Raw genomic sequence first — 20,729 nt, forward strand, 5'->3', positions numbered from 1 at the left:
GATATTTTTTTGGTCCACTTCATTTTCAACAAATATCTGCAGCACCAGAGCCAACATCTCCAACCTTGTCTGCTCACCTCAGTGCTGCTTTCAGACTTCCCTCTTTCCCTCCCTCCCCTTCTCCGTCCTTCCCCCCCTTCAATGCTACTTGCAGACTTCCCTCTTTCCCTCCCTCCCCTTCTCCGTCCTTCCCTCCCTTCAATGCTATTTGCAGACTTCCCTCTTTCCCTCCCTCCCCTTCTCCGTCCTTCCCCCCCTTCAATGCTACTTGCAGACTTCCCTCTTTCCCTCCCTCCCCTTCTCCGTCCTTCCCTCCCTTCAATGCTATTTGCAGACTTCCCTCTTTCCCTCCCTCCCCTTCTCCGTCCTTCCCCCCCCCTTCAATGCTACTTGCAGACTTCCCTCTTTCCCTCTCTCCCCTTCTCCATCCTTCCCCCCCCTTCAATGCTACTTGCAGACTTCCCTCTTTCCCTCCCTCCCCTTCTCCGTTCTCCCCCCCCTTCAATGCTACTTGCAGCCTTCCCTCCCTCCCTGCTAGAGTTCTCATCACTCTGTGCAGCAGTATTCAAAACTGGAGTAGGAATCGGAGGTTGGAATCTCTCCGAAGATTGTGGTGGAAGGTCGAGAGATTTTTGGCCTTAAACATGGGTTGCACAGACAGTGTCAAACATAGATGGGTGGCATGTGTGGAGGATATCTACTTCCCCACAGAGAGGGAGGGACAGAGAATCAGAGGGAAAGCCACTCTGACAGCTAAACCTCTCATCAAGCTTTTGTCAATGCAATCCCCTAAAAGTGTGTGTATTTAAACATTTTTGAGGAAAGACTGGCCAGATGTGGGCTTTTCAGCGTGGAAAGGTGGTGTCTGAGGGGAGATCTTCGAGGGATACAAGACAGTAAATGGCATGGAATAGGTTAATCTGGAATACTACTTTAAATTAAACTGGGAATTGGATACAGGTTCCAACTAATAAAGGGTTACTTTAGGACTGTTTTCAGGAGGTTCTTGGAGCTGAGAGTGAACACCACCCAGAATTCCCCTTTGGCAGTGGCGGAGGATAAACCCTGGAACCATTTAAGAAACAATTGGACGCAGTGATGGGAGAGTGTCGAGTTAATCTGGACGGATGAATTAAGATGGGATGAATGGCTTTCCTCGTCAGTGAGTGTCTGTGATCTTGTGATAAGGATGTTGCGTGTCCTTGAACAGGCCTCGGTTCCATTTCTGCTGCAGTTCACTGGTTAAGCAGGTGTGTCGCTGTAGAGCTAATGCTGCAGACAGAAAAACATCACGTCGTCTGCAAAGTTTGTAAAAATGAACTGGCTTCAAGTCTTAGCATGTGACCGTAAATGTAATCAGTTGCAGCTGACGCACACAATTAAAGGGGCACTGTATTTCCAAAATTCTGTTTGCCAAACACTTTCTTGTTCATTTATAAACACCACAATATGATAATGTAAACTGCTCCAGAATGCAACATCATGTCATTCAACGAAAAATTAAAAATCCCAATAAAGTATTAAGATAAAAAGGCAACTGGCATTAAGCTAAAGCTTCACAATGCACTGGTGAGACCCCAGTTGGGAGTGCCAGACTCAATTATGGTCACTATGCCACAAAAATATATACTTGTATTAGAATAGATATAGAAAGCAAGACTGGTGCCAATGTCAAGGCGATGGGCTGCAAGAAACAATAGAGAAGCTTTACCACAATATAGTGTAGAAATACACGATATATAAAATGTTAAATGGTACACAACAGTTACACCCATAATACTGCTTCCAAGTACCCCAGGAAATATAGAGACAGAGAAGGTAAATGGAAAGTCGTGGAAAGTAAATTTCAAACCAATCTCAGAAAAAACTCAAAGATGTTTGTAATAATCCACCAAATGAGGACAAAATAATAAAGGCAAAGACAGGTTATTCAAAATATAAGATGGCACAATGGAAGAGTTAATGGTCTCGAGGGATGGGCTTTGATGGGAGAGTTAATGTTCTCGAGGGATGGGCTTCGATGGGAGAGTTAGTGTTCGAGGGGTGGGCTTCGATGGGAGAGTTCGTGTTCTCGAGGGATGGGCTTCGATGGGAGAGTTAGTGTTCTCGAGGGGTGGGCTTCGATGGGAGAGTTAGTGTTCTCGAGGGTTGGGCTTCGATGGGAGAGTTAGTGTTCGAGGGGAGGGCTTCGATGGGAGAGTTAGTGTTCGAGGGGAGGGCTTCGATGGGAGAGTTAGTGTTCGAGGGGTGGGCTTCGATGGGAGAGTTAGTGTTCTCGAGGGGTGGGCTTCGATGGGAGAGTTAGTGTTCTCGAGGGGTGGGCTTCGATGGGAGAGTTAGTGTTCTCGAGGGATGGGCTTCGATGGGAGAGTTAGTGTTCGAGGGGTGGGCTTCGATGGGAGAGTTAATGTTCTCGAGGGGTGGGCTTCGATGGGAGAGTTAGTGTTCTCGAGGGGTGGGCTTCGATGGGAGAGTTAGTGTTCTCGAGGGATGGGCTTCGATGGGAGAGTTAGTGTTCTCGAGGGGTGGGCTTCGATGGGAGAGTTAATGTTCTCGAGGGATGGGCTTCGATGGGAGAGTTAGTGTTCTCGAGGGATGGGCTTCGATGGGAGAGTTAGTGTTCTCGAGGGATGGGCTTCGATGGGAGAGTTAGTGTTCTCGAGGGATGGGCTTCGATGGGAGAGTTAGTGTTCGAGGGGTGGGCTTCGATGGGAGAGTTAGTGTTCGAGGGATGGGCTTCGATGGGAGAGTTAGTGTTCTCGAGGGGTGGGCTTCGATGGGAGAGTTAGTGTTCTCGAGGGGTGGGCTTCGATGGGAGAGTTAGTGTTCTCGAGGGATGGGCTTCGATGGGAGAGTTAGTGTTCGAGGGGTGGGCTTCGATGGGAGAGTTAATGTTCTCGAGGGATGGGCTTCGATGGGAGAGTTAGTGTTCTCGAGGGGTGGGCTTCGATGGGAGAGTTAGTGTTCAAGGGGTGGGCTTCGATGGGAGAGTTAGTGTTCTCGAGGGATGGGCTTCGATGGGAGAGTTAGTGTTCTCGAGGGATGGGCTTCGATGGGAGAGTTAGTGTTCGAGGGGTGGGCTTCGATGGGAGAGTTAGTGTTCTCGAGGGGTGGGCTTCGATGGGAGAGTTAGTGTTCGAGGGATGGGCTTCGATGGGAGAGTTAGTGTTCGAGGGATGGGCTTCGATGGGAGAGTTAATGTTCGAGGGGTGGGCTTCGATGGGAGAGTTAGTGTTCTCGAGGGGTGGGCTTCGATGGGAGAGTTAGTGTTCTCGAGGGATGGGCTTCGATGGGAGAGTTAGTGTTCTCGAGGGGTGGGCTTCGATGGGAGAGTTAGTGTTCGAGGGGTGGGCTTCGATGGGAGAGTTAGTGTTCTCGAGGGGTGGGCTTCGATGGGAGAGTTAGTGTTCTCGAGGGGTGGGCTTCGATGGGAGAGTTAGTGTTCGAGGGGTGGGCTTCGATGGGAGAGTTAGTGTTCGAGGGGTGGGCTTCGATGGGAGAGTTAGTGTTCGAGGGGTGGGCTTCGATGGGAGAGTTAGTGTTCGAGGGATGGGCTTCGATGGGAGAGTTAGTGTTCTCGAGGGATGGGCTTCGATGGGAGAGTTAGTGTTCTCGAGGGTTGGGCTTCGATGGGAGAGTTCGTGTTCTCGAGGGATGGGCTTCGATGGGAGAGTTAGTGTTCGAGGGATGGGCTTCGATGGGAGAGTTAGTGTTCGAGGGATGGGCTTCGATGGGAGAGTTAGTGTTCTCGAGGGATGGGCTTCGATGGGAGAGTTAGTGTTCGAGGGATGGGCTTCGATGGGAGAGTTAGTGTTCGAGGGATGGGCTTCGATGGGAGAGTTAGTGTTCGAGGGGTGGGCTTCGATGGGAGAGTTAGTGTTCGAGGGGTGGGCTTCGATGGGAGAGTTAGTGTTCGAGGGATGGGCTTCGATGGGAGAGTTAGTGTTCGAGGGTTGGGCTTCGATGGGAGAGTTCGTGTTCGAGGGTTGGGCTTCGATGGGAGAGTTCGTGTTCTCGAGGGTTGGGCTTCGATGGGAGAGTTAGTGTTCTCGAGGGTTGGGCTTCGATGGGAGAGTTAGTGTTCTCGAGGGTTGGGCTTCGATGGGAGAGTTAGTGTTCTCGAGGGTTGGGCTTCGATGGGAGAGTTAGTGTTCTCGAGGGATGGGCTTCGATGGGAGAGTTAGTGTTCGAGGGATGGGCTTCGATGGGAGAGTTAGTGTTCTCGAGGGTTGGGCTTCGATGGGAGAGTTAGTGTTCTCGAGGGGTGGGCTTCGATGGGAGAGTTAGTGTTCTCGAGGGATGGGCTTCGATGGGAGAGTTAGTGTTCTCGAGGGATGGGCTTCGATGGGAGAGTTAGTGTTCTCGAGGGATGGGCTTCGATGGGAGAGTTAGTGTTCGAGGGATGGGCTTCGATGGGAGAGTTAGTGTTCTCGAGGGTTGGGCTTCGATGGGAGAGTTAGTGTTCTCGAGGGTTGGGCTTCGATGGGAGAGTTAGTGTTCTCGAGGGATGGGCTTCGATGGGAGAGTTAGTGTTCTCGAGGGATGGGCTTCGATGGGAGAGTTAGTGTTCGAGGGGTGGGCTTCGATGGGAGAGTTAGTGTTCGAGGGTTGGGCTTCGATGGGAGAGTTAGTGTTCGAGGGGTGGGCTTCGATGGGAGAGTTAGTGTTCTCGAGGGGTGGGCTTCGATGGGAGAGTTAGTGTTCTCGAGGGGTGGGCTTCGATGGGAGAGTTAGTGTTCTCAAGGGATGGGCTTCGATGGGAGAGTTAGTGTTCGAGGGGTGGGCTTCGATGGGAGAGTTAGTGTTCGAGGGGTGGGCTTCGATGGGAGAGTTAGTGTTCTCGAGGGATGGGCTTCGATGGGAGAGTTAGTGTTCGAGGGATGGGCTTCGATGGGAGAGTTAGTGTTCGAGGGATGGGCTTCGATGGGAGAGTGAATGTTCTCGAGGGATGGGCTAAACGGTCTTTTCTCATTCCTGCTGACGAACAATATAATGCCCGAGATCAACTTACAGAATTTACAACATGAGGTCATTGGGCCCACCACACTCTCTCTAACTGTATCCACTTATTCTATTCCCCCGCCCTTTTAAGTTTTTTCTTTTCAAATACTTATCCCATTCCCTTTTGATTGGTGTTACAGATTCTAATTCCCCCAGTTTCTAAATCCTAACAACTCTCTGCATTGCAACATCTCTTAACCTCTCGCTGTGATCTTTCAGTGATCTGAACTGTATGTCCTCGTTACTGATCTACTGACCGGTGGATAGAGCTTTTCTCTATTTATCTCATCAACTCCTCTCATCATTGGGAGCACCACTATTAGATCTCCATTTAACCTTCTTTATTCTCATAACTAAAGCTCCCCATTCTTGGTATCATCTCAGTGAAACTCTTCTGCAATTGTCATCACCTCAACATCCATCTTAAACTGAGGTGCGCAAAACGAGGGACAATATTCCAACATGAGCCGAATCAATAATTTGTCGACGTTTAGCATCACCTCTTGCTTTTGTACCCTGTGCCCCTATTGGTCAAACCTACGATTTTCTTAAATGCTTTTTATACTTCAGTGCAGTCCTGAGGGAGTGCTGCACTGCCAAAGGTGCTGTCTTTCACATCAAACTTCAAGCCAAAGTCCCATCTGCCCTCAGGTGGATTTAAAAGATCCCCTGGCACTATTTGAAGAGGAGCACGGGCTTCTCCCACTGCCCTGGGCAATAATTATTCCTCAATCAACACCAACAGGGGATCTGGTTATTTATCTCATTGCTATTACTGGAATATTGCTGCACTTCATTGGTTGTGAATCACTCTGGGATGTCCTGAGGTTGTGAAAAGCACTATATAATTGCAAGTTCTTTCTTCATATGACTTTATCAACTTGCCTTTTTATTTTTAATGATTTTTGTATCGAATTTACAATTCTCATCCTTGTTTTCAAATCCCTCCATGGCATCGCCTCTCTATCTCTGTAACCCTCTCCATGGCATCGCCTCTCTATCTCTGTAACCCCCTCCATGGCATCGCCTCTCTATCTCTGTAACCCCCTCCATGGCATCGCCTCTCTATCTCTGTAACCCCCTCCATGGCATCGCCTCTCTATCTCTGCAACCTCCTCTGGCCCGACAACCCTCCGAGATCTCTCTGCTCCTCCATTTCTGGCCTCTTGTGCATCCCCGATTTTAATCGCTCCACCATTGGCGGCCAGGCCTTCAGCTGTCTAGGTCCCAAGCTCTGGAATTCCCTCCCTAAACCTCTCCACCTCTCTCTCCTCCTTTAAGACGCTCCTTAAAACCTACCTCTTTGACCAAGCTTTTGGTCACCTGTCCTAATATCTCATTATGTGGCTCGGTGTCAAATTTTGTTTGATAATCGCTCCTGTGAAGCACCTTGGGATGTTTTATTACGTTAAACGCGCTATTTAAATGCAAGTTGTTGTTGTTGAATCCCCAAGTTTCTCTCTGCCTCTACTCGTAAAGTTTATCACAAAAATAGGGAGTAGAATGAATGTGTGGCTGCAGGGATGGTGTAGGAGGGAGGGATTTCAGTTCCTGGGACATTGGGACCGGTTCTGGGGAAGGTGGGACCTGAACAAACGTGACGGGTTATACCCGAGCAGGACTGGGACCAATGTCCTCGCGGGGGTGTTTGCTAGTGCTGTTGGGGAGGGTTTAAACTAGAGTGGCAGGGGGGTGGGAACCTGAGCGGGGAATCAGAAGGGAATCAAGTTGAGAGCAGCAAGAGAGGGGAAGACCCAGGGGAAATTTACAATACAAATAGTACAAACAGTTGTTCAAGAACAAGTGAAAGGGAAAAGTGTAGAGCAGCAGAAAGAAAGTGTACTTTAGACACTACAGATAAAATAAAAACTAGAAGGCGTAAGGCGATTAACCCAGCATCAAAGCTGAAGGTCAGGCTAGGGTGTGTGGCCCAACTAAGAGTTCTATGTACAAATGCACGGAGTATAAGGAATAAATTAAATGAACTACAGGTTCAAATTCAAATTGGAGGGTATGACATGATAGCTATTACTGAGACTTGGCTGCAGGATGGTCAGGATTGGGAACTAAATATACCAGGTTATAAGGTCTACAGGAGAGATAGGGAAAATGGAAGAGGGGGAGGAGTAGCCTTAGTGATTAGAGATGAAATCACTTCAATGATAAAGGAGGATTTAACGAGAGGTAAGCAGCCAACAGAGACCTTATGGGTTGAATTGAGAAATAGGAAAGGATCTAAGACTATAGTGGGAGTTGTGTTTGGACCCCTGGCAGCAGCTCTGAAGTGCTCGATTGTGTAAATGCAGAGATTAGACAAGCGTGTAACAAAGGCATAGTGGTCTTAATGGGGAACTTTAACCTTCACATAGATTGGGGAAAGCAGACTAGCAACTGTCAGAAAGGTAGTGAATTTCTTGAGTGTGTCCGGGATAGTTTTCTACAGCAGTATGTCCTGGAGGCAACAAGGGGGCAAGCCATACTAGATTTAGTAATGAGTAATGAACTAGATTTAGTTAACGGCTTAACTGTGCGTGAACATCTATCCAATAGCGATCATAACATGATCGAGTTCAATGTAGTGTTTGAAAGGGAAAAAAGTGAATCAGCTGCTAAGATTCTAGACTTGGGTAAGGCCGACTTCAATGGGATGAGACAGAGACTGTCCACAGTAAACTGGGTAAATCTGTTAATGGGTAAAACGACTGATGATCAGTGGGAAATGTATAAAGAAACATTTAACGTGATACAGAACTGGTTTATACCCCTGAGGGGCAAGAACTCTACTTGCCAAAAAAAACAGCCATGGACAACTAAAGAGGTAAGGGACAATATAAGACATAAGGAAAGGGCATACAAAAAGGCAAAAAATGGCACAGATCCTGGCGAATGGGAAAGATACAAAGATCAACAAAGGGTCACAAAACAGATAGTAAGAGCTACAAAAAGAGAGTATGAAGAGAAACTTGCAAGGGACATCAAAACCAATACGAAGAACTTTTATAGTTATATTAGGAAAAAGAGGGTGGTCAGGAGCAGTGTTGGCCCCTTAAAAACTGAAAGTGGGGATATTGTCATTGACAATGGGGAAATGGCGGACATGTTGATTACTTTGCGTCAGTATTTACAGTAGGAAAAGAGGATAGCATGCCGGAAATCCCAAGAAAACCAATATTGAATCGGGGACAGGGACTCGATAAAATTAACATAAGTAAATCAACAGTAATGAAGAAAATAATAGCACTATAGAGTGACAAATCCCCAGGACCAGATGGTTTCCATCCCAGGGTTTTAAAGGAAGTAGGTGAGCACATTGCAGATGCCCGAACTATAATCTTTCAAAGTTCTCTAGATATTAAGGGGAACAGATAGGGTGGATAGAGAGAAACTATTTCCGCTGGTTGGGGATTTTAGGAGTAGGGGGGCACAGTCTAAAAATTAGAGCCAGACCTTTCAGGAGTGAGATTAGAAAACATTTCTACACACAAAGGGTGGTAGAAGTTTGGAACTCTCTTCCGCAAACGGCAATTGATACTAGCTCAATTGCTAAATTTAAATCTGAGATAGATAGCTTTTTGGCAACCAAAGGTATTAAGGGATATGGGCCAAAGGCAGGGATATGGAGTTAGATCACAGATCAGCCATGATCTTATCAAATGGCGGAGCAGACACGAGGGGCTGAATGGCCTACTCCTGTTCCTATGTTCCTATAACAGTGGGCATTTTTTTTAAATTGAGAAAAGAATGTGATGGTTGAAGCCCCAGAGTGGAGGGGAAGGTTTCAATCAAGAGTTAAAGAAGATGGAATAAATTCGAACGTAGCGATAAAAATAAATAAAGGAGTTGTAAAAGTCCTTTTACATTGTGTAGAATACGTTCAGAGAACACCCAGTTTTTGCTGAATCTCCCTTTTCGCCTGTGTCCAGCTACAGTTTCAGCACCTTCAACTTGTTGATTACGATACAGTTCTAATTTCTCCTTCTTTGGCTCATAATTTTTGTTTGATAATTGCTGATGTAAAGCGCCCTGGGATGTAAAGGTGCTATAAAAATGCAAAGTGTCGTTGTTGCTGATGTTATTTGAGTTCTGCCTGTGGTTGTGGGGGTGGAATTATGCTGGAGGAGTCCACTGGGACCTCAGAGAGCTCTGCTCTCGCCAATTTGCTCTCAATTGCAGCTCTTAATGACCTTTATTTGTCTGCTCTCCAACTGGTGCTGCCAACTTCCGGAACAGTCTGTACCCAGATGTGATCAATAGGTAACAAGAGACATTGAGACAAATTAGTTGCTTTGTTGTGTCATGTCGATCCATCCGAGCCTGTGATAATCGAGGAGCTTTAACTGCTCAGGGCTCTGTGACTACAGTCCTGTGATAATCGAGGAGCTTTAACTGCTCAGGACAGTCATAACCCTACCAAGAGAGGCAAGGAATCCAAAAGATCAAAAGGACACCCACCCTCGCTGTGTAGACACGTTTTGCTTTTTCAATTCTCACAAGAAACTTGGGTTCAGCAAATGGTCTTTAAATCAAGAGACCACTGGATGGAAAATCGTTGGAGTGCAAAGAGAGCAGTGCAGCCGCAACGCTTGCCTGAGCGGGAGGCTCGAGGCCGGCCTGAAATTGGGCCTTGGGCCTCATCTAAATAACGTGGCCAAGCTGTCTGAGGAGGCACACTGGCACAGCAACTAATTTCAGGCCGCCTGCCTCGCTGGTAACGGCTTCAGGGAAGTGTCGGGAGGGAGTCAGGGCCGCCGGAGCGGGGGCTCCGTCACGGCCGCCAGCAGTGATGTGGAAGCGGGAGGAGCATTCCTTTTTTAACAAAAAATTCCCTTTAGTTGGTGGCCGCTGAAGAATCCGGACGCCTGCCCCTCTCGTCGCAGACCAATTTCAAACAAATGCTGGGCCTCTCGTTTAGATATATAAGGGACCCAGCGTCTGTTTTCCACAGCTGCCTGTAAAATGACCCGACCCAATTTCGGGTCAGACGTTTTTTGAGGCGTCCTTGGGGTGTTGGTCCCTGAAATTGGGCCTCGTGGTGTCTACTTTACGCCTGTAAAACGAGGTCCAATTCCTACCCCCAACATGTATTTTGCCTTGGATAGCAGCTCCTTAGCCTCATTCACTGAGCAGGAAAAGGAAGCAGCCAATAAAATACAATCATCTAAGGAACTGTTTCTTCAGAGTTTTGTACCAAGGGTCTGAGCCAACTTGGGGGAAGCGGACCCTCAAACACAATGCGAGGAACTTAATCTTCAGTCAGTAAAAACAAACTTCATGAGGCCCTAGAAAGAAACACCAGACAGTGGAGTCTCTGCTTTGGGCGCAATCGGGAAATTGCACCCAGAAGGCACCTGAAAATTGGGCTGGTTTGGTCACAGTTCAAGTCTTCCACGAACCAGCACAATCGGGCAGCGTAATGGAACGGAATCATTTACTTTCTATTAAAAAATATCCCTTGATGTATTTAAGTGATAACCCGGTGCAGGTTTATTAATACAGCTGAAAATTGGCTCATCACAAAAAAATAAGCATTTTTAATAAAACAGTCCAGTCCCCCACCTGTGAGTCACCCGATTTCAAATCACTGAAAATTACTTAAAAAAAATACTGAACCATTTACTAGTTTGTCATTTACTAGTCAGTTTCTTAGTAAATTAAGTATTTTTTGATAAGTAAAAACTTTTGAAACGAGCCGATTGGTGCCTGTGCACCTCATGAAATGAGCGTAATTTGAAGCTCCTTCCTGAACCAGCACATTTGGCAGAATCATGTGATGTCGACCTGGGGAACGTGACAGCAGGGGGGGGCCTGATTAGGGCAAATTGAATTTTAAACCAGCAGAAAAGATCGCGGAAAACCCGAATGTAAGTGGTTTTGGGCATAACTCGCTTACATTTAAAATTCCCCAATCTTTTGCGCTGGAATCTGGGCACAAGAATAGAGGAAATAAGTGAAAACTCTACCCCCAAATTTGACTTAGCAGCAGCACGGTTGGGTTTTGGTACTTTTTGCAGCTATATCAAAAAGGGAAGTTACATTTGAACCAGTGTAAAGTTTACGAGATGTTCACCCTGCTCCGACCGATTCAAACGTCAGTCCCAATCCTCGCAGGCTGGACTGAGGCGAGAAGAGGGAACAGAGTTGAAATTCGGAGGCAGCGAATTTCCTCGTGGCTGGGTCTGGTCCCACTCCGCGGCGTAACTCCGCCAGATGTGCGGGGTCATGGGGTGCGACCAGTTGTGAAGAATTTCCAGGCTGTTTCTGGGAGGCAAGGAATGGCTGAGACAGCCTGACAGGCTCCTCGAGCACCATCACATACGATGGTGGGAGCGGCAATCGCAAGTAGAGAGAACAGGGACGGCGTGAAGTTCCACATGCCACAAAGACAAAGAACTTTCCCCCCAGGTTGCTAGCAGCAGTGCCTAGGAGAGCAACTCTCAATCAGGGAGATTCCTGGGTAATCCAGGAGGATTGGCAACTCGATTTCTAACACCAGACAACTGGCTGCAGAGAAAGAAAATTTAAAAACTTGCATTTATATTGCACCTTTGACGCTCTTAGGACGTCCCAAAGCTCATAACAGCCAACGAAGTACTTTTGAAGTGTTGGAAATATGGCAGTCAATTTGTAGGCAGCAAAGCCCCACAAGAAGATAACGAGCAGATCATCTGTTTCAGTGATGTTGGTTGAGGGATAAATATTGGCCAAGACACCGGGGAGAACTCCCCTGCTCCTGCGCCAATTTAGTTTTTAAGTCCACCTCAGTTTAACGTCTCATCCGAAAGACGACTCCTCCAACAGTGCGGCACTCCCTCAGTACTGCACTGGAGCGTCAGTCTAGATTTAGTGCTCAAGTTTCTGGAGTGAGGATTTGAACCCACACAACCTCAGAAGTGAGGGCACTACCACTGAGCCACGGGTGACACCCTACAAACATTAAACAGAGGAAAAACTGGCAAGACAGTCACTCCCCATTGATGTGGAGTGTATCTCACTCATGGAGAATGGCCATTTGAACGAGGTACCAGAGGGTAAGGGGATGCCCCTGGAACCATACCTGCAGCACGAGTCACAGCCGACAGGAGAAAAGGGCAGGGGGGGAAAATGGGGAGAAAAGGATGAAGAAAGTCAGGGCTTGTATGAAACAGGGTCCGGGGAGATAAACTATTTTGATGCTTCAACTTTCAAACGTTTTTCCTCTTTATGATTTAGAAAATCACGCCTGATTAGGGAAACTTTGGGTTACATTTTAAACTCAGTCTTGTGTAAACTCCCAAACTTCTTTCAGTTTGTATCATCTTGGGAGGATGTTGGATCATCCCCTTTAAAACATGGACCCTCCTTACACTAACCGTGTAACAGACCTCTGCAAAGGAAGGGGCAGATTGACACAATAGGAAAGATGGGAATACAAAACATCTGCTCGTGGCAATCGAAGAATAGTGAAACAACAAAATGAGATCACTGGAAAAGGTAAAATAGCTCACGTTCACCCCAAGCTAACTACCCCCACCGCCCCCCCCTTCTCTCCTGGTCCTAATGTGTATAAAAATTTTGAACTGATATGTGCAATTGTGCTGACAGAATCATTATTAGATCAGTGTGTGTTCCTAAAAAATGTACTACTTTAAATGTAGCTAAGAAACCGGTTGATACCCCAGAGAGATGGGTATGAGGTCGGCTGTAGCAGCCAAATCTCTTGTTGGCTCGTCTTTGAATTTGCTACTAAGTCTTGGCAATAATAGATAATTTGTCTGTGGTTAGTTTGCCTATCCTCATGGCCATATTCCAGCTTCAATTATCATGAATTGTTTAAACAGGGCCCTATTGTGAAATCAAAAGCAAAATGCTGCGGATGCTGGAAACCTGAAATAAAAACAGACAGTGCTGGAGAAGCTCAGCGGGTCAGGCAGCGTCTGTGGAGAGAGAATCAGAGATAAGGTTTCAGGTCAATGAGCCTTCGTCAGAACTGGCGAAAGATCTCCACAATGCTGCCTGGCCTGCTGAGCTTCTCCATTGTGAAATGCTGCTGCTTGTTCCTTTGATGTTTTCCCCCCAGTTTTTGTCATCTCTGTCCCCTCCCCACCAGCAGCCATCTGGTACCTCAGCCGAGTGACCATTCATGTGTGAACCTAGACAATAATCGATGGCTGTCTATTCAACTATGGCAGCCATCATAGCTGACTCTGATCCGTCTTCACCCGTTGCTACAGTATCCTGGCGAAAGCACCAGGGTGTGCCCTCAGGGAACCCTGCTGCCGAATACTGCCACATTCCCCACATTGCAACAGGGACTACACTTCAAAAGTTATGTTAAACCTGTGTAGAACCTTGGTTAGACCACACTTGGAATACTGTGAACAGTTCTGGTCTCCATATTATAAAGAGGATATAGAGGCACTGGAGAAGGTGCAAAAAAGATTTACTAGGATGATACCAGAACTGAGAGGTTATATCGATCCAGAAAGATTGAGCAGGCTGGGGCTCTTTTCTCTAGAAAAAAGACTGAGGGGTGACCTGATCGAGGTCTTTCAGATTATGAAAGGGTTTGACAGGGTAGACATAGAGAAGATGTTTCCACTTGTGGGGGAGACCAGAACCAGGGGCCATAAATATAAAATAGTCATTAATAAATCCAATTGGGAATTCAGAAGAAATTTCTTTACCCAGAGAGTGGTGAGAATGTGGAACTTGCTCCCACAAGGAGTAGTTGAGGCGAATAGCAGCGATGCATTTAAGGGGAAGCTGGATAAACACGAGGGAGAAAGGAATGGAAGGGTATGCCGATAGGGTGAGATGAAATAGGGAGGGAGGAGGCTCATGCGGAGCATAAACACCAGCATAGACCTGTTGGGCCGAATGGCCTGTTTCTGTGCTGTACATTCTATGTAATTCTGTGTAAAAGTACTTCATTGGCTGTGAAGCATGTCGGGACATCCTGAGGTCGTGGAAGGTGCTTATAAAATCAAACTCCCTCTTTATCTCATCTCCTGTTTTTTCAGCCTTGATGATGTCCTACCCAGTTGGCCTTAAACTTTCACAAGCTGTTCCCAATATAACAAAATTATTCAATTCCAGGTTCTGGAGGTAAGTGGACAGTCTTCCAATGCACACGGACGGCCAGTCCCTCGTTTAGAAAGAAATTCACATTACTCTGCGAAGAAACATGCTGAGAAGCCTTGTGATAGAAGCAATGATTATTAGGCACATTTTAACACTGGATTCATGCTCTGCTGATGTGATCTGCTGGGTCAAAGTCTTGTAGGTTGCTAAGCAACCAGGCTATCAGATTACAGAACGTGTTATATGGTGTTTATGCACAGATACCAGTGAGGCAGGAGATCGCTCTACAATCACTCTACTCTTTGTACTTTTCCAGCATCCGCTGGTCTTTACTGTGATCATTGGAGGGCCCATTTAAGTAGCCAAGTTTTTCTTACATCCCTTGGGACCTGTGAAATGGAATGCTGAACATTGGAGTGTGCATCTTTTGTACTGATAATGTGCCGTCATCATTGCAAGCATCGTGTGCTACCTAGTGACAGTAGCAGATATCCTCCTGAAAGTCCTGGAAGGTGGCAGGGCAGGTTGAGAAGGCTGTTAGAAAGGCATATGGGATCCTGGGCTTTACAAATAGAGGCAGAGTACAAAAGGCAAGGAAGTTATGCTAAACCTTTATGAAACGCTGGTTAGGCCTCAGCTGGAGTATTGTGGCCAATTCTGGGCCCCACACTTTAGGAACGATGTCCTTCTTGTCTCTTTGCTCTCCAGGTCCACTTTGTAGCAACAGCACATGTAACAGCCACAAGCAACGACTAGCAGCTCATCAGCTCATCAACACCAGAGGCTATCTCGACACCCAACTCTCACCAAGCTCTGTGCTTTTGCAGCTATCTCTCTAATATATACCCTCAGAAACACACTAATTACAACTGGTCAATCAACTTTCAGTCACAATAATTAACACCAAGTCAGGGACCCGCCTACAGCTGATTGGCTGTTAACTGCCACTGGCTTGCGGTTTTTTTTGGCCTTGGAGGGAGCGGAGGGGATTTAATGGAATGGTAAATTCTAGTAACTACTCCCATTTTTTCAGGATGTGGAGATGCCGGTGATGGACTGGGGTGGACAAATGTAAGGGATCTTATAACACCAGGTTATAGTCCAACTGTTTTATTTGAAAATCACAAGCTTTCGGAGATTATCTCCTTCGTCAGGTGAGTGTGGGATTCCTTGAAGGTTACCGCATATATAGTCAGCCTCTATATATACCGCATATATAATCACCAGGCATTGTTCTCTGACTATATATGCGGTTCCTTTCATGGAATCCCACACTCACCTGACGAAGGAGAAAGCCTCCGAAAGCTTGTGATTTTTAAATAAAACTGTTGGACTATAACCTGGTGTTGTAAGACTCCTTACATTTGCCCATTTTTTCAGACAGCGGTTTCTGGTAATGGTTCTGCTGTTGCCATTCACAGCTCCTCGAGACCCATCTTTTGTTTCTTTACTTGTCCCGATATCACCTCCTTGCCTTGCACCATCGTCCCTTTTGTCATTTAATCACTCCTGCCCTCCACCCCATCACAGACCTTCCCTTTTGTTCTTGCCTCCCCTCCTCCCCCCCCCACTTTCCCTTGCTTAAAAACTGTTAAATCTTTCACTTCTTCCAGTTCTGACAAAAGGTCATCGACCTGAGACATTAACTCTGTTTCTCTCTCCACAGACGCTGCCTGACCCGCTGAGTGTTTCCAGCATTTTCTGTTCTTCTCAGATTCCCAGCATCCGCAGCATTTTGCTTTTGATTTATTGAATGGTGCCAGGGATGAGGGACTTCAGTTATGTGGAGAGACTGGAGAAGCTGGGATTGTTCTCCTTGGAACAGAGAAGGTTCAGGGGAGATTTGATAGAGGTGTTCAAAATCATGAAGGGTTTTGATAGAGTAAATAAGGAGAAACTGTTTCCAGTGGCAGGGGGGTCGGTAACCAGAGGACACAGATTTAAGGTGATCGGCAAAAGCTATTTCAGTAGATGCAACGCGATCAGAGACACATTCAGTCGCCTTGGAGCAGTGACCTTGGTCGTAGGTCTTTACTGTTTGAGTTCTACAATGTTTCGTGATTTGGAAGTTGGCATAAAGAGTGACAAATACACGTTAATAAGAAACACACTCAGCGCCACTCACTCACACACTCACTCACACACTCACACACTCAGCGCCACTCACTCAAGCTGCTGGTCATTTCTAAGTTAATAATAAGAATGAATACTGAGCCTCACAAAACACCGTCCCCCCGTCACACCGTCCCCCCGTCACACCGTCCCCCCGTCACACCCCGACCCGCACCGTCCCACCGTCCCCCGTCAGACCCCGACCCGCACCGTCCCCCCGTCACACCCCGACCCGCACCGTCCCACCGTCACACCCCGACCCGCACCGTCCCACCGTCCCCCGTCAGACCCCGACCCGCACCGTCCCACCGTCCCCCGTCAGACCCCGACCCGCACCGTCCGACCGTCCCCCGTCAGACCCCGACCCGCACCGTCCCCCCGTCACACCCCGACCCGCACCGTCCCACCGTCCCCCCGTCACACCCCGACCCGCACCGTCCCACCGTCCCCCCGTCACACCCCGACCCGCACCGTCCCCCGTCAGACCCCGACCCGCACCGTCCCCCGTCAGACCCCGATCCGCACCGTCCCCCCGTCACACCCCGACCCGCACCGTACCCCCGTCACACCCCGACCCGCACCGTCCCCCCGTCACACCCCGACCCGCACCGTCCCACCGTCCCCCGTCAGACCCCGACCCGCACCGTCCCACCGTCCCCCGTCAGACCCCGACCCGCACCGTCCGACCGTCCCCCGTCAGACCCCGACCCGCACCGTCCCCCCGTCACACCCCGACCCGCACCGTCCCACCGTCCCCCCGTCACACCCCGACCCGCACCGTCCCACCGTCCCCCCGTCACACCCCGACCCGCACCGTCCCCCGTCAGACCCCGATCCGCACCGTCCCCCCGTCACACCCCGACCCGCACCGTCCCCCCGTCACACCCCGACCCGCACCGTCCCACCGTCCCCCCGTCACACCCCGACCCGCACCGTCCCCCGTCAGACCCCGATCCGCACCGTCCCCCCGTCACACCCCGACCCGCACCGTCCCCCCGTCACACCCCGACCCGCACCGTCCCACCGTCCCCCCGTCACACCCCGACCCGCACCGTCCCACCGTCCCCCCGTCACACCCCGACCCGCACCGTCCCACCGTCCCCCCGTCACACCCCGACCCGCACCGTCCCCCGTCAGACCCCGACCCGCACCGTCCCACCGTCCCCCCGTCACACCCCGACCCGCACCGTCCCCCGTCAGACCCCGACCCGCACCGTCCCACCGTCCCCCCGTCACACCCCGACCCGCACCGTCCCCCGTCACACCCCGACCCGCACCGTCCCCCGTCAGACCCCGATCCGCACCGTCCCCCCGTCACACCCCGACCCGCACTGTCCCCCCGTCACACCCCGACCCGCACCGTCCCACCGTCCCCCCGTCACACCCCGACCCGCACCGTCCCCCCGTCACACCCCGACCCGCACCGTCCCCCCGTCAAACCCGACCCGCACCGTCCCACCGTCCCCCCGTCACACCACGACCCGCACCGTCCCCCCGTCACACCCCGACCCGCACCGTCCCCCCGTCACACCCCGACCCGCACCGTCCCCCCGTCACACCCCGACCCGCACCGTCCCCCCGTCACACCCCGACCCGCACCGTCCCCCCGTCACACCCCGACCCGCACCGTCCCCCCGTCACACCGTCACACCCCGACCCGCACCGTCCCCCCGTCACACCCCGACCCGCACCGTCCCCCCGTCACACCCCGACCCGCACCGTCCCACCGTCCCCCCGTCACACCCCGACCCGCACCGTCCCCCCGTCACACCCCGACCCGCACCGTCCCCCCGTCACACCCCGACCCGCACCGTCCCCCCGTCACACCCCGACCCGCACCGTCCCCCCGTCACACCGTCACACCCCGACCCGCACCGTCCCCCCGTCACACCCCGACCCGCACCGTCCCCCCGTCACACCCCGACCCGCACCGTCCCACCGTCCCCCCGTCACACCCCGACCCGCACCGTCCCCCCGTCACACCCCGACCCGCACCGTCCCCCCGTCAAACCCGACCCGCACCGTCCCACCGTCCCCCCGTCACACCACGACCCGCACCGTCCCCCCGTCACACCCCGACCCGCACCGTCCCCCCGTCACACCCCGACCCGCACCGTCCCCCCGTCACACCCCGACCCGCACCGTCCCCCCGTCACACCCCGACCCGCACCGTCCCACCGTCCCCCCGTCACACCCCGACCCGCACCGTCCCCCCGTCACACCCCGACCCGCACCGTCCCCCCGTCACACCCCGACCCGCACCGTCCCCCCGTCACACCCCGACCCGCACCGTCCCACCGTCCCCCCGTCACACCCCGACCCGCACCGTCCCCCCGTCACACCCCGACCCGCACCGTCCCCCCGTCACACCCCGACCCGCACCGTCCCACCGTCCCCCCGTCACACCCCGACCCGCACCGTCCCCCCGTCACACCCCGACCCGCACCGTCCCCCCGTCACACCCCGACCCGCACCGTCCCACCGTCACACCCCGACCCGCACCGTCCCCCCGTCACACCCCGACCCGCACCGTCCCCCCGTCACACCCCGACCCGCACCGTCCCCCCGTCACACCCCGACCCGCACCGTCCCCCCGTCACACCCCGACCCGCACCGTCCCCCCGTCACACCCCGACCCGCACCGTCCCCCCGTCACACCCCGACCCGCACCGTCCCCCCGTCACACCCCGACCCGCACCGTCCCACCGTCCCCCCGTCACACCCCGACCCGCACCGTCCCCCCGTCACACCCCGACCCGCACCGTCCCCCCGTCACACCCCGACCCGCACCGTCCCCCCGTCACACCCCGACCCGCACCGTCCCCCCGTCACACCCCGTCCCCCCGTCACACCGTCACACCCCGACCCGCACCGTCCCCCCGTCACACCGTCACACCCCGACCCGCACCGTCCCCCCGTCACACACCGTCCCCCCGTCACACACCGTCCCCCCGTCACACCCCGACCCGCACCGTCCCCCCGTCACACCGTCACACCCCGACCCGCACCGTCCCACCGTCACACACCGTCCCGTCACACACCGTCCCCCCGTCACGCCCCAACCCATAGAACTTTCTAATTCCAAGTCATTGATTTAAATTAGAAACACCAGACTCTGGGGTACCACACTCGATATTCCCCCCACCAGTTGACGTTACCCGTTTAACCAGCACCCACTGTCTTCTATCCTAAACCCAACTTCTTTTTCATACCTAAGTTTTGCCCTGAAAGCCCACAGGAGGTGTAAACCCATTCTCAGAATGCTCCCATCTGAGGAAGGGTTTATTCCTGTAATATCAACTGCCTTGTGATTTCACGATCGACACTGGCTGAGCTGCCGAGTGTCTCCAGGGTTTTCTGATTTTGTTTCAGATTCCCGGCCTCTGCAGCATTTTGCTTTTGATTCTAACACCTGTGTGGGTCAGGCTTCTTCCCAATGTCCAATAGTTCACCAATGGTGATTGTGAGTGTCTCACAAATCTCTTCACTAGTCTTGCAACACTTTGGGATAAATACCATGTAGCCCTGGGGATTTATTTGTTTTAAGTCCTTTCATTGCCTGGGCCTCCACCTTATTGATATTAAAGTTCTGAATTTCGCCTTGGCACTTGTTTTTGAGGAGGGCGTGCAGATCCTGTCTTCCCTTGTGATGATCATTCGGAGTAGTTACTATCTTGTGCTCAACCTTATTTGCAACTTTTAATGTTTTCACCTCTCCATCAATCTCAGCCATCTTCTCACCATATCCCTTAATCCCACCGAAAAACCTGCTCACCATTTTACCCAATCACAGGGACAGGAGTACATGATCGAGCCTGTTCCGCCATTCGATTAGTTCATGGCTGATCTGATTCTCCATTAACCCCATTAACCCTCCTTTGCTCCATAATCTCACCAAATAAAAATCTAGTGATCTTAGTCTTGAGAATTTCAATTGGCCCAGCACCCACAGCCTTTTTGGGGAAAGAGTGTTGCAGATTTCCACTCCCCTTTGTGCGAAGAAATGCTTCCTGGTTTCACAGTAATGGGCCTAACTCTAATTTTAAAATTATGCACCTTTGCTCTCAATTCCTCCCCCACAACAACAACTTGTGTTTATACAGCGCCTTTAACGGAGGGTTAAAACGTCCCACAGAGCTTCACAGGAGCGATTATCAAACTAAATTCGACACCGAGCCACATAAGCAAATATTAGGACAGCTTGGTCAAAGAGGTAGGTTTTAAGGAGCGTCTTAAAAGGAGGAGAGAGAGGTGGAGAGGTTTACGGAGGGAATTCCAGAGCTTAGGGCCTAGACAGCTGAAGGCACGGCCGCCAATGGTGGAGCGATTAAAATCAGGGATGCGCAAGAGGCCAGAAATGGAGGAGTGCAGAGATCTCGGAGGGTCGTAGGGCTGGAGGAGGTTACAGAGAGAGGGAGGGGAGAGGCCATGGAGGGATTTGAAAACAAGGATGAGAATTTTAAAAATCGAGGCTTTGCCAGCCTGGGAGCCAATGTAGGTCAGCGAGCACAGGGGGTGATGGGTGAACGGGACTTGGTGCGAGTTAGGATACGGGC

The 20,729-nt window shown here is 51.0% G+C and overlaps 1 protein-coding gene across 2 annotated transcripts in view; it reads right to left on the reverse strand.

Annotated features, from left to right (window-relative positions):
- LOC137320682 (growth hormone receptor-like) overlaps positions 1-20,729 on the reverse strand; it is a 221,288-nt gene that overhangs the window by 69,207 nt on the left and 131,352 nt on the right. The window lies entirely within an intron of this gene.

The sequence above is a fragment of the Heptranchias perlo genome, chromosome 4 (assembly GCF_035084215.1).
Source record: "Heptranchias perlo isolate sHepPer1 chromosome 4, sHepPer1.hap1, whole genome shotgun sequence".
NCBI lineage: Eukaryota > Metazoa > Chordata > Chondrichthyes > Hexanchiformes > Hexanchidae > Heptranchias > Heptranchias perlo.